This window comes from Bufo bufo, chromosome 5 (assembly GCF_905171765.1).
Source record: "Bufo bufo chromosome 5, aBufBuf1.1, whole genome shotgun sequence".
In the NCBI taxonomy this organism is placed as follows: domain Eukaryota; kingdom Metazoa; phylum Chordata; class Amphibia; order Anura; family Bufonidae; genus Bufo; species Bufo bufo.
Window position 1 is genome coordinate 106,010,650 of NC_053393.1, and position 15,204 is coordinate 106,025,853.

The window sequence follows — 15,204 nt, forward strand, 5'->3', positions numbered from 1 at the left end:
CTCACTCTGGGACAGGTTAATCTGTCTCCTAAGAGTGACTTCATACCACAGATTAACCATCATACTGTTGAAACATTCATTAAGGCTGTGACATTGGATATCAGTGGACTAAAATCCAGGGTCCTTGATACACCTCTGCAACATCCAAATATGACCTTAGCTGACATTAGATCATATATATACACACACACATCTACACACGCATGCACAGATAAATATAGACATATATACACACATACATGCATACATATAGACACACACATATACAGTATATATATATATTGTGACACAGTGAGGGGTTGTGTCTGGCAAGGCAGGTATTTTCCTCCCAGCATGTGCGGCTGGGCTGGTTTCCAGCCAGGTGAGGTAAAAAACTGGACCGGAGTTTAAGTACTGGTCCGGGTTTTGGCAGCACCTGGCTGTCCTCAAATAGGCAGCTGTGTGGCAGGCGCAGCACTATGAAGTGCCTTTTGCGCTGTGGCATTAGAAGAATTTTGATATCTCCTTCTAGGGGAATTTTCCACACAAGCTGTGTGTGAGGCTGGCTGCAATTGGTCAAAACTCCTGATCTTTGTGAGGCTAGCTGTGATTGGTCAAGACTCCTGCCCAGCAACAACAGTTTAACGCTATGCTTTTGTTGTGTCTGCTGTGTCATTGAGCTTACCTTACATTATATAATGAATCTTAAAGGGAACCTGTCACCTCTACTCTGCTACCCTCACTGAGCGTTTCTAAATGTTCATTGTGTTACCATAAACATATAAATTACACTTTTAATTTCATTTGCAGACGAATTCAATAAGTTTTATACATTTTTGTACTTCCCGCCTTTTATGCAAATTAACATAAAAGAGTCATATCTTAGTTGTGTGACCAGAGAAGAGTCATATTTTCAAGCTCTGACTTATCTCAGTTTAATTTGCATATGTATCAAATCTGGGTTTTTTTTACACAATAAAAGCACACAGAGCTATGGGGACTGGGTATTGCGGATGTGCTAGCCGCAATCTAGCAACACATGTCCTCAGCTCTATACACAAAATCCAGGTGACAGGTTCCCTTTAAAAGCATATTATCTTTTCTGTTTCTGTGAACACAAAATATTACTATTACATGACATCCAATCATGAAGTCACTGTAAATGACTCTGCTTTTGTCTTTAACACACAAACATAGGAACTGTATTAGGTTATTGGCAGGTCTAGCTGTATAAACATATAAGCAACATATTAGCAATCTATGACAGGTCTTAGCTGGCGAGCTACAAGCTGGGCTCAGCAGAGATGTCTCTGTTTTTGGGATCTGAGGCTTTGTGCCGTGCTGAAGGGCTGAGAGCTGCATGCTGGGGAAACAGGCCCCCTAAAGCCTTGTGTTATATGAACTTTCCATTGTGTGTGAATTAACACCAAGACTGCAAAGTTATTTGCTGTTTTGTGCAATTGCCCCAAGTGTGAATAAACACTGACATTTTGAGTTAAGAACTTGTATTTTGCCTACCCTATCTACCAGAGCGAAACCCCACAATTGGTGGAGGATGCGAGCAAGAGCAGTGAGGCTGGCATGAACACTGATATTTTTGGTTTCTGCCTTTTTCAGGCACGGTTGTCCTACATTAAACCAGCTGTATTAAAACCAGTGCCCAACGACAAAATGGAGGCTGTGTGAAGGCCCGTGTGAAGGCCCTCATGAAGGCTAATCTGCAGCAGCGAGAGACAAACCTGAAGCAACGCGAGGCTAATAAGCAGCAGTAGGAGACTAACCAGTTGCTGCTACAACACATACAGTGAGGAACAGAAGTATTTGAACACCCTGCTATTTTTCAAGTTCTCACGCTTGGAAATCATGAAGGGGTCTGAAATTCACATTGTAGGTGCATTCCCACTCTGAGAGACAGAATAAAAATAAAAAAAAATCAGGAAATCACATTGGATGATTTTTAAATAATTTATTTGTCTTGCACTGCTGAACATAAGTATTTGAACACCTGAGAAACAGCAAGAATTTTGGCTCTCAAAGACCTGTTACTGTGCCTTTAAATATTCCACCTCTACTCCACTCATTAATCTAACTTAGTAGCACCTGTCTGAGCTCTTTAAAGACACCTATCCACCCCACAGTCAGTCAGACGCCAACTACTACCATGGGCAAGACCAAAGAGCTCTCAAAAGACACCAGAGACAAAATTGTGGACCTCCACAAGGCTGGAAAGGGCTACGGGGCAATTGCCAAGCAGCTTGGTAAAAATTGATCAACTGTTGGAGCAATTGTTAGAAAATGGAAGAGGCTACAGACTACTGTCAGTCTCCCTCGGACTAGGGCTCCATACAAGATCTCACCTCGTGGGGTATCACTGATGATAAGAAAGGTGAGGAATCAGCCCAGAACTATAAATGAGGAGCTGCTCAATGACATGAAGAGAGCTGAGACCACAGTTTCAAAGGTCACTGTCGGTGTAGAACACTACGACATCATGGTTTTAAATCATGCATTGCACGGAAGGTTCCCCTTATGAAGTCATCACATGTCCATGCCCGTCTGAAGTTTGCCAGTGACCATCTAGATGATCCAGAGGAGGCATGGGAGAAAGTCATGTGGTCAGATGAGACCAAAGTAGAACTTTTTGGTCTAAACTTTACTCGTCGTGTTTGGAGGAAAAAGAAGGATGAGTTGCATCCCAAGAACACCATCCCTACTGTGAAGCATGGGGGTGGTAACATCATGCTTTAGGGGTGCTTTTCTGCGAAGGAGACAGGATGGATGCACTGTATTAAGGAGAGGATGAATGGGGTTATTTATTGTGAGATTTTGAGCAACAACCTTCTTTCCTCAGTCAGAGCATTGAAGATGGGTCATGGCTGGGTCTTCCAACATGACAACGAACCGAAGCACACAGCCAGAATAACCAAGGAGTGGCTCCGTAAGAAGGATATCAAGGTTCTGGAGTGGCCTAGCCAGTCTCCAGACTTAAATCTAATAGAACATATTTGGAGGGAGCTGAAACTCTGTGTTGCTCAGCGACAACCCTGAAACCTAACAAATCTAGAGGAGATCTGTGTGGAGGAGTGGGCCAAAATCCCTGTTGCAGTGTGTGCACACCTGGTCAAGAACTACAGGAAACGTTTGACCTCTGTAATTGCAAACAAAGGCTTTTGTACCAAATATTAACACTGATTTTCTCAGGTGTTCAAATACTTATGTTCAGTAGTGCAAGAAAAAGAAATTCTTTAAAAATCATACAAAATATTTCCTGATTTTTATTTTATTTTATTCTGTCTCTCAAAGTGGGAATGCACCTACAATGTGAATTTCAGACCCCTCCATGATTTCTAAGTGGGAAAACTTGCAAAATCGCAGGGTGTTCAAATACTTCTGTTCCTCACTGTAGTAACATAGTAACATAGTACATAAGACCGAAAAAAGACATTTGTCCATCCAGTTCGGCCTGTTATCCTGCAAGTTGATCCAGAGGAAGGCAAAAAACCCTGTGAGGTACAAGCCAATGTTCTCCACTTTAGGGGAATAAAAAATTCCTTCCCGACTCCAATCAGGCAATCAGAATATCTCCCTGGATCAACGACCCCTCTCTAGTAGCTATAGCCTGTAATATTATTAAGCTCCAGAAATACGTCCAGGCCCCTCTTGAATTCCTTTATTGTACTCACCATCACCACCTCCTCAGGCAGAGAGTTCCATAGTCTCACTGCTCTTACCGTAAAGAATCCTCTTCTATGTTTGTGTACAAACCTTCTTTCCTCCAGACGCAGAGGATGTCCCCTCGTCACAGTCACAGTCCTAGGGATAAATAGCTGATGGGATAGATCTCTGTACTGACCCCTGATATATTTATACATATTAATTAGATCTCCCCTCAGTCGTCTTTTTTCTAAAGTGAATAACCCTAATTTTGATAATCTTTCAGGGTACTGTAGTTGCCCCATTCCAGTTATTACTTTAGTTGCCCTCCTCTGAACCCTCTCCAGCTCTGCTATGTCTGCCTTGTTTACAGGAGCCCAGAACTGTACACAGTACTCCATGTGTGGTCTGACTAGCGATTTGAAGTGGTAGGACTATGTTCATATCACGGGAATCTATGCCCCTTCTGATGCAACCCATTATCTTGTTGGCCTTGGCAGCAGCTGCCTGACACTGGTTTTTGCTGCTTAGTTTGCTGTTTATTAAAATTCCTAGATCCTTTTCCATGTCAGTGTTACCGAGTGTTTTACCATTTAGTATGTACGGGTGACTTGCATTTTTCCTTCCCATGTGCATAACTTTACATTTATCAGTGTTAAACCTCATCTGCCACTTATCTGCCCAAGCCTCCAATCTATCCAGATCCCTCTGTAGTAGTATACTGTCCTCATCAGTGTAAATTACTTTACACAGTTTAGTGTCATCTGCGAAAATTGATACTTTACTATGCAAGCCTTCTACAAGATCATTAATAAATATATTGAAGAGAATAGGGCCCAATACTGACCCCTGAGGTACTCCACTAGTGACAGTGACCCAATCTGAGTGTGTACCGTTAATAACCACCCTCTGTTTTCTATCACTCAGCCAGTTACTTACCCACATACAGATGTTTTCTCCCAGTCCGAGCATTCTCATTTTATATACTAACCTTTTATGTGGTACAGTGTCAAATGCTTTGGAGAAGTCCAGATATACGACATCCATTGATTCGCCACTGTCAAGTCTAGAACTTACCTCCTCATAGAAACACGTGATGGCTTTGAAGACAGCAGGAGCAATCTTGAGCGTCCACAATGCCCGTAAAGCAGTCCATGCCGCGATTCCTAAGATGACCCCCACAGACAACATCGAAACCTACCTAGCGATGTACGAGAAAGTGGGCATCAGGAAAAAGCTACCCTGTGACCAGTGGGCTGAGGTCATCGCTCCATTCCTGGCATCCGATTCCCAGCGGGTGTATTTAGACTTGCCGGACGATCAAGCGGCCGACTACCAAAAAGTAAAGGGTGAGATTTTGGCAAGACTGGGGGTGAATGTGTTGGTCCGGTCCCAGCGGGTACATCAGTGGGGGTTTTAGCTGGCTGAGCCTGCAAGAACCCAGTATTATGACTTACTCCAAATCTTGCAAAAATGGCTACAGCATGATGTGCTGAGTCCAACAGCTATGCTGGATAGACTATTGGCTGATATGTTCTGGAGAGCTCTGCCACCCCCTCTCCAGTACTGGATCAGCCAGGTGTCTCCTGGCAATGCCCTAGAAATGGTGGACCTGGTGGAGCGCTATGGAGCTACCAAGACTGTTACAGGGGGTTCTTTTGGGAGGAGGGCAGTCAACCCCCGTAATTCTCCATCCCAGACCCGGCGACTTGTACCAACCAAACCCACCCGGGGTGTACCCATTACGGACCTGGCTCCGACAGACTGCTGGCGGTGTTAGGAGCTGGGCCATGTTTAATGCTGACTGTCCCCATCAGGTGGAACCCATGGATACTAACTATGGCTACCGTCAGTCGCTATATGCCAGGAAGCTGTGTCCAGCAGGTACCCCAAAAACTGTAAACCACCTGTGCCAGGTGGAGGTAGGAGACACTCCAGTGGATGCTCTGCTGGACTCAGGGAGTCTGGTGTCCCTAGTAAGGGCTTCCCTGGTACGGTCAGCAGAGTATACTGGCTGGAAAGTCGGGGTCATGTGCATCCATGGAGACTTAAAAAAGACCATCCCACCTCCAAGGTATCTCTAACCACAGGGGCTGGCAGATGGACTCACAAAGTGGCAGTTGCCCCAAATTTACACTACAAACTTATAATATAATAGAAAAACTGGGCACTCTCAAGATATTAGAACCATACAGAAGTTTATTGGTCTTTGAAACAACATTAAAAACACCAATAAAAAGGATATTAACCACGTGTAAAATAACTATAAATACTCAACAATAAATAGCATATAATGTATTGATTGCATGAATCGTGGTATATATAGCTGTCTAGTCTGGATAGTATACCAGTACTTTAAACCCAAATGGCATATATAACAAATAAAAACACAAAATACTTTAAATCGATTAATAAAGCTACTGAGGAAGGGGCGATTAAATGCCCCGAAACGCGTCTAGCTTAGACAGGACCCCGAACCTCTAAACACTGGAGACCGAAAGATATTGCCGAACTCTCACAGCATTTTTGTTCATCTACGCGGAAAGGGTAAATGAGAAAGAAACTTTGAAAGACCACAGTCTACAGCAAAGATCAGACTGCACGTGTCAAACATTTACCAATGTGGGAAGTGAAAACTACTATCGCTTGAACAAAACTAGTTTCTATACACAAAGAATGAATCAGCAGAGCGATTTTGTAGCGATTTTGTGGTGAGGAAAGACATACGGTAAGATTACTTTCGAACTACTTTCGAACTTTACCGGCAGAATATTTATTACAACTGCAGTGTTAATATCCCAGTGGGACGCCGCTGGTTTGAATACATAGCGGGACGCCGCTACATCTTGCTGGCTTATTCCAGTGTGGGACAGTAAATAATCAACGTTGCCCCCAATTATTATTGTACTGGATTTTTCAGGAAATTACGAACATTGTTGGCATTATTTCATTCTGGGATTATTTAGTGTCAGAAGGGAGAGAGCTATACGAAAATTGTAGCCACTACGTTCCCTGCGAAGATTTCATATTGTATATTCGGATACGAATATTTATGCGAATATTTATTTATTTATTCATCGATTTAAAGTATTTTGTGTTTTTATTTGTTATATATGCCATTTGGGTTTAAAGTACTGGTATACTATCCAGACTAGACAGTTACTGTATATATACCACCATTCATGCAATCAATACATTATATGCTATTTATTGTTGAGTATTTATAGTTATTTTACATGTGGTTAATATCCTTTTTATTATTGTTTTTAATGTTGTTTCAAAGACCAATAAACTTCTGTATGGTTCTAATATCTTGAGAGTGCCCAGTTTTTCTATTACATTATTCAGTCTTTTCGAGTGGACATGGTGAGTCCACTTTACTGAGTGCACCTCTGTTTGGTCAGTGTGGGATCCTGTGCGCCACATTCACATTGTCACGAACTTATAATAGGGAGATACTTCCTGGGCTTCCAGGCACTATTGCCTGCTATAAGAGTGACTGATACCCATGAGACAGGGGTAACCCTAGCAGAGTGGCCCGGCTCAGGGGGGAGACCAGAACCCTGGGAATCTGAGACCGAAGGGCCAGCGGTAGGGGTGACCGCCACTTTGGTGGAAGAGGGGGAGACAACCCCGCTAAATGTGATGGTTGGAGACGTGGAGGACTTGCCGCCGGGTCCTGAATTGGCAGACCTCAATGTCTCCGAGGATAATTTTGGTACCGCCCAACATCGGGACCCAACCCTATCCCGCGCCTGGAAATGTGTTAATAGTAGATGGTGAACCACAACAACCTGGGGCGGAGTCAGGGTTTCCCCGTTTTTTGGTTCATCAGGATAATTTGTATTAAGTAAATCAACTACGGGGTGAGCCTATTGAACAGTTGGTGGTCCCCAAGGCTTATCGCAAACTTGTGTTAGATCTAGCCCACCAACACGTTCTCAGGAGTCACCTGGGGCTGCAGAAAAATCCGGATCGTATTCTACAGCGGTTATACTGGCCCAGCATATTTAAAGAAGTGGAAGAGTTTTGTAAGTCTTGCCCGATCTGCCAGATAACTAGCCCCCAGCTACATTTCCGTAGTCACCTAGTACCTCTCCTGATTATCGAAGTTCCGTTTGACTGAATAGCTATGGACCTCATAGGCCCAGTACCGAAGTCCGCCAGAGGGCATCAACACATCTTAGTCATTCTAGACTACGCCACTCGGTACCCGGAGGCGGTGCCACTGCGACATACCTCGGCTAAACTCAGGACCACCTAAAGAGGTTCTGACCGACCAAGGGACCACTTTTATGTCCAAGGTGATGAGGGAACTCTGTAAGTTGCTGCACATAAAACAACTACAGACGTCAGTTTACCATCCGCAAAGGGACGGTCTGGTAGAACTGTTTAAACAAACATTAAAAAATATGTTGAAAAAGGTAGTGTCTAAAGATGGGAAGGACTGGGACCTCCTTCTGCCCTATCTCATGTTCGCAGTGCGAGAGGTACCCCAGGCGTCTACTGGGTTCTCGTCCTTCGAACTGCTATATGGCAGACATCGTCGCGGTCTCTTGGACGTGGCCAAAGAGGCGTGGGAACAACAACCCACTCCACATAAAAGTGTCATTGAGTACGTTACCCAGATGCAAGATCGGATAGAGACAGTGTTACCTCTTGTTAGGGAGCATATGAATGCAGCTCAGCGAGCCCAGAGTCGGGTCTATAATTGGCAGGCTCGGGTCCGGATCTTTAACCCGGGTGATTGGGTTTTGGTTCTGGTGCCGACCGTGGACAGTAAGTTCCTGGTTAGGTGGCAGGGGCCCTACGATGTACTCAAGAAAATTGGAGATGTAAACTACAAGGTACACCAGCCAGGGCGGCGAAAGCCGGAGCAGGTTTACCATGTGAATTTACTCAAACTGTGGAAAGATAGGAAAACCTGTACAGAAGACAGCCCGCGGCCAGGTTTTCTAGGAGAAGAGATACCGGCCCCTCTGTCTGATGCAAGAAAGGCGGCTGCCACAGTAAAAATTGCTGACAGCCTCTCCTCTAAACAGACTCAGGAGGCCAGGGAGTTCATTAGTCGGAACATGGATGTGTTCTCGGACCTCCCTGGACGCACTTCCATAATCCAGCATGACATTGTCACTGAGCCTCAGGCAAAAGTCAGATTAAAGCCATACCGAGTACCCGAGGCTCGGCGAAAAGCCATCTCGGAGGAAGTGCAACTCATGTTGCTGCTGGATGTCATTGAGGAGTCTAAAAGTGAGTGGGCCAGTCCTATAGTCTTAATTCCCAAGCCGGACGGGTCGTTACGATTTTATAGCGATTTTCGGAAATTAAACTAAATATCAAAGTTCGATGCATATCCAATGCCTCGGGTGGATGAACTAATTGAGAAATTAGGTCAAGCCAGGTATTTTTCTGTTCTGGACCTCACCAAAGGGTACTGGCAGGTACCCTTGACGGAGGCTGCCAAAGAGAAAACTGCCTTCATTACACCAGAGGGGCTTTACCAGTATAAAGTGTTACCCTTTGGCCTGCATGGCGCCCCTTTTCAACGTCTAATGAATATTGTACTTCGTCCACATCGGCGGTACGCCTCGGCTTACCTGGACGATATTATCATTCACAGTACCGAGTGGGAAAGTCACCTGCCCAAAGTACAGGCCATAGTGGACTCCCTTCGAAAGGCGGGACTAACAGCTAACCCAAAGAAATGTGCGATAGGGTTAGAGGAGACTAAATACCTTGGGTATGTCATTGGGCGCGGAGTCAATAAACCCCAAGTGAGCAAAATAGCGGCGATACGGAATTGGCCCCGACCTGCCACCTCTAGACAAGTAAAGTCGTTCCTGGGAATGGTGGGGTATTACATGAGGTTTGTCCCCCATTTTGCCACGTTAGCGGCTCCGTTGACAGGGCTCTTAAAGGGACGGAAGTCCGCGGAGTGACCAGGCGGAGGAGGCTTTCTCCTCTTTGAAGTCGACCCTGTGTGAAGTCGACTTCAAGAGGGAATTTGTGGTACAGACTGATGCCTCCGAAGTGGGCCTCGGTGCAGTGCTGTCTCAGGAAGTCAACGGGGAGGAGCATCCTATTGTCTTCCTCAGCCGTAAGCTCACTCCAGCGGAGGCCTGGTACAGTATAGTGGAGAGAGAGTGCCTGGCCATCAAGTGGGCACTCGAGTCTCTCCGCTATTATCTGTTGGGGAGGAAGTTCTGTCTGGTGACCGATCACTCCCCTCTCAAGTGGATGAGCCAGGCCAAAGAGAGGAATGCTCGGGTCACCAGGTGGTTCTTATCGCTGCAAAACTTTAAGTTCACAGTAGAACACAGGGCAGGCCGGTTACAGGGAAACGCGGATGCCCTGTCCCGAGTACACTGTCTGGCGTGTGTTCACCCCCTCAGGGTTGAACAACGGGGGGAGGTATGTAAGAAGGCGCAAGGGTCCGTCATTTACGGAAGGTACGTGTAACCGAGGTTCCTGGCCTCGGTGAGATAAGAACCGGTTATTTTGTGTGTCAGCCGCAGCTAGTGCTCGCTGACACTGTTTTTTTCTTAGTGTGGCTGAAAAGCCGATCCGGACCGGTTCTTATTGGGAGCAGCCAAAGATCAGGGTGGGTGGGTGTTCCCCACGTCCAGGCCAGGTTTTGGGCTGGGGTTTAAAAACCCAGCCAGCAGCTCAGCTGGGTGTGGAATGAACCTCCAGGTGAAAGTGGAGCTCTGCTTTTTGGGAGCTGAGGAGTTCTACCATACTACAAGGCTGAGAGCTGCATGAGAGCTGCCAGCTGGAAGCCAGGTACCCTAAAGCCTGCTGTGGACTGCCAGGTGACATGTTTCTGAGTTTTGTGGACTTTTGCTGTATGAATTAACACGAGGATTCCTGCGGTGTGAATTAACACCAGGGCCCTGCCTTTTCTTTGTGAATAAACACTGACTTTTGTTTATCAACCGTGGTTTTGCCTCTGTATTGCGCCCGCTTACCCTGCCTACCAGAGCAAATCCCTACAGCGCGGACCGGGCAGCATCAATCAGCGTCAGCAGGCACGTGTGTAGAGCCGACTCAGCGTGCCTGTTGACATATAATGCTGCTGCCCTGCGGTCCTCAGCCTACACTACCGACAGATGAGGGGAGGGGGGTTATATTAACCCATATTAACATTAGCTCATATCTATGATTAAACTGTCTGTGCAGAGTAGGGGGCGGGGCCTTCCATGCGCTCCGGGCCTACCTGTGCCGCGGGCTCCATAGCAACGGCGTGGTCTGCCTATATTGGCGGTACGCCACTGCCTCCTGATGCTGACATGTCCACACTATGTCACCTTTCCACTCTGTAGTATCATGCTGCTGTTGCTGCCAACTCCACACTATGTCACCTTGCCACTTTGTGGCCTCCTGATGCTGCCATGTCCACACTGCTGCAGCCCATCGTAGGGATGGGCTGCGCCTCAAGGGGGAAGGGGCAGCTGTGTTGGGGGAGAAGATGGCTAGAAGTTTGGAGGAGTGTTTAAACTAGGGACTGGGGGGGACGGTAATTACGTTATAGGAGGGGAGGATAGTGCAGATAGAGACCGGGGGCAAGGTAGTGGGACTGGGGGAGGAATGGATGGAGGGAGGGACTAGAACAGTTCAGAAGGAAAGGTGTAGGGTAAAAAATATAAATAAACCTCTCGAATGTATGTATACTAATGCCAGAAGCTTGACTAATAAAACTAGGGAACTGGAATTAGTGATGTGTGAGGAGAACTATGACATAGTGGGAATAACTGAGACATGGCTGGATGATAGTTATGCCTGGGCAGTTAATGTACAGGGTTACAGTCTGTTTAGAAAGGATCGCCAAAATTGGAGAGGGGGAGGGGTTTGCCTTTATGTAAAGTCCTGTCTAAAGCCCACAGTCCGAGAAGATATAAGTGAGGGACATGAACATGTAGAAATTTTTATAGCTTTTGACCTCACAGTACTTGTCAACGTTTTAGACTTTACATTTACTGGTTGGTGGTCCCTAAGGACCTATTCACGTTCTTGGATCAAGTACTGTTTTTTCTTTTAAAACTTCACTTTTATTTTATTATTTTAATAAATACTGACCTTTTATTCAAATGTTCATCTTATTGCTATGCTAAAGACATATTTAAAACTATCAGTGATGCGGAATGGCTCTATATTCTTTGCTCTTAGTGATATATATTCTTATAGTCGTACATAGCAGTTTCTGCGACCTTCTTGATATGTGGCTCTTTTTTCCTCCTATTCGTGTATAACAACTATTGGGGGAGGGGAGGGAAGGAGAGGGGAGATTGTCCTGTTGTTTATTACCCTCTCTAGGGAGACAATAGGTTGAAGGAGCGTCACGATCTATTATCTATTATCATACACTTAGTATGTAGGGACATGTATTGTGCTTATTCACTAATAGTAACACCTGTTATTTTTCTTGTTGATACGTTCCTCCTCTCACTTCATATCAGTCTCTCTCCATCTCCTATATACTCCTTAGAGCCACTGCCTTCTGTGCTGACTGCATCTATTCGGGTCTAGTCCCTATGGTTCGCTGCTGCTATAATAATATCTTTATTAACACTATTATTAGAGCTTCTCCCGCATATCACTGCCTAAAACCTCACACACCCTGCATCCCGACATGTTTCGCTGTAACACAGCGTCTTCAGGGGATGATGCAGGTGTGAGTGTTGGGGGCAGGGTCCATCCTTTGAGGGCTCGCTTTGGGTCACATGCTCTCAGCCTCCAATCCATTGCTGGTACGTCATACCCATATGTTTACTTTATTCACACCTCTTTTTTAATTGGCTCCAGTCCGTCATGTGCTGGTGACTCACATTTATTCGTCACGTCACTAGGATCGTACTCCACCGCATTATAATTTATTCACGCCCTCTTTTTTAATTGGCTCCGGTCCGTCATGTGATCATGACTTACCATTGTATGTCACTATGATCCTCCCTCACTGCGTCACCGCGAGACCTCCGCTATTTTCGCGCATGCGGACTTAGACTTTAACTGTCCACTTCTATACTATTGCGTTGTCGGCGCAGGCACGGACTCTTAGCTGGATTACCCTCGCCTTTCATCGTTTCTGTGGTCCTTCATTCTTCCCGCTAGTACTGTATTCTATTTCTATTCAGCGCATATCTTCAGTGTTATATTAATACACTTATTGGCAAAACCTTCATATATCCACATTTTTTTTTAAATAAAATTTTACAGGTTTAGGTTTTATCTCCAGTTAATCCTCCTTTTTCTAGATGGGTCTCAGTTAGATTGTCATAACTCAGGATATCCTTCCCTCATGACATATCTACTGGTGTATACTGTATGTATATATACATATACACCATGTGTATACATCATCCTTTAAACCGGAGTTTCATTTCACTTTCATTTCTTTGGTGTTTGACATTCTTCTCCTTGTAGGGGGTGTTTAAATTGTAAATATATTTTTATTTATTGGGTCTATTCTTTAGTTAGGCATCTTATTTTTTTCTTTCTTTCTTTTTAAAGCGGCTCTCTGACCTCTGGAAACCATAAGATTACTATTTCATTCTCATGGTATACATATGCATGTATATACCTATATCTGTGCCTATATACACTCATCGATATATGAGTTCATTTTTCCTGGAGGTACAGGGGGGGGGGAGGGAAATAGGGGGAAGAGAAATGGACTTATTTTGGTGTCTACTTTTTAGATATTTAATTTTATGAATATAATATTTTATCATTTATTTTCATTTAGCTGACTACTCATACCCAAATCACATTTATATTTTTTAGGGCCGTAACCCCTAGTCTATACATTCATCTCCAACGACTCCCCCCACTCCAAGATGAGCCTCCAAGATGAACCTCCCCACGGTATGGACCCCTTCATCTGTTCCTATGGTAAGTATTATCCTCTATTATTAATAATTTTTTTCTTTTTTGAAAAATTTACTAATTCTTCTTTTTTTCAAAGTTTAGATTTTTCACTTTTCTTTTATTATTTATATGTGTATATGTCTTTTCTATTCACGCGGATGATCTTCTTTTGCCCCTCTAACTAGTCTATCTACATAGCCTTATTATTGATAATTTAAAAATACTTTAATCTATTATTATTCATTGTTTTCTTCCTTTTCTTTTTCTTTTTACTGCTAAATTGCTTTATAAAAAAGGTAGGAAGGTAAATCCTTCATTTATTCCTATTGGTGACAAGGATTTCTGCCGGTATATCCACTTTGCCTCTTCCTGTTGTAGTTTGTTATCCACATCTCCTTGTCTAGGGCCTAGTTTGACCTTCTGTATTCCCCAGATTTCTAGACCTGTTGGATTTCCCTTGTGATATTTATTTATATGTCTCACTAGGGGTGTGTCATCATCAGTGTTGAGGGTACTTAGATGTTTCGAAATCCTCCTCCTCAATTCCTGTATCGTTTTTCCAACGTAGATTTTTGGACATCTACATTGTATCGCGTAGACAACGCCAGTACTCTTACAATTGATGTACTCTCTGATGGTGTACTTTTTCCCATCATGTGGGTTTAGGAACTCTTTCTTTGGCACCATGTATTTACAAAATACGCATCCCCCACATGGGTATGACCCCTGTGTGGATAGCCAGTTCTTTTTTGTGCACGTTTTTTTCTGAAAATGGCTATGAACCATAATATCTTTTAGATTTTGTCCTCTCCTATATGTCACCGATGGGTTATTGGGCAGCACCTCCTTTAGATCTTTATCTGATGTCAAGATATTCCAATATTTTTTAAGTATCCCATATATTTTCTGGTGTTGATAGTCGAAAGTGCCTATACATCTTATTGTTTTATCATTTTTTGGTACCTTTCTTTTGAACAGACTCTCCCTCTCCATCTTCTTGACCCTATTATAGGCTCTATAGAGCACCTTCCTAGGGTATCCCCTCTCTAGGAATCTCTGATACAGGATCTTGCATTCCTCTTCAAAAGCTGTCTCATTTGTACAATTTATTTTCGCTCTCAGATATTGTGCGACGGGTATGCCTCTTTTTAGAGGTTTAGGGTGGCAGCTTTCCCAGTGAAGGAGACTGTTGCTGGCTGTGGTCTTCCTATATATTTCAGTCGTCACTTCACCCTCATTTTCTATATTGATCTTTAGATCGAGGAAATTAATACTTTTTTTATTTATCTCATTTGTGAATTGCAAGCCGATGTCATTCACGTTGAGGTCTCTAGTGAATGTCTCAAACTGTGGTATAGTGCCATTCCAAAATATCAGAATGTCATCTATGTATCTAGCCCAATACATTATATGCTCCGTGTGATGTGCATTCTTATCGATGAAGACCTGTTTGTCTTCCCACCACCCCAGAAATAAATTTGCAAAACTAGGTGCACATACCGTCCCCATCGCGGTGCCGGTAATCTGTAAATAATATTGCCCATTAAAAATAAAATAATTGTGTGTAAGTAAAAACCGTAATAAAGTGATAACAAAATTATTGTGCTCATAAAATTGTGTGCCTTTCGTGCCTAAATAATATTCTACTGCCTTAATCCCTAATTCGTGATTTATACTTGTATATAGAGCCTCAACGTCTAGGCTTGC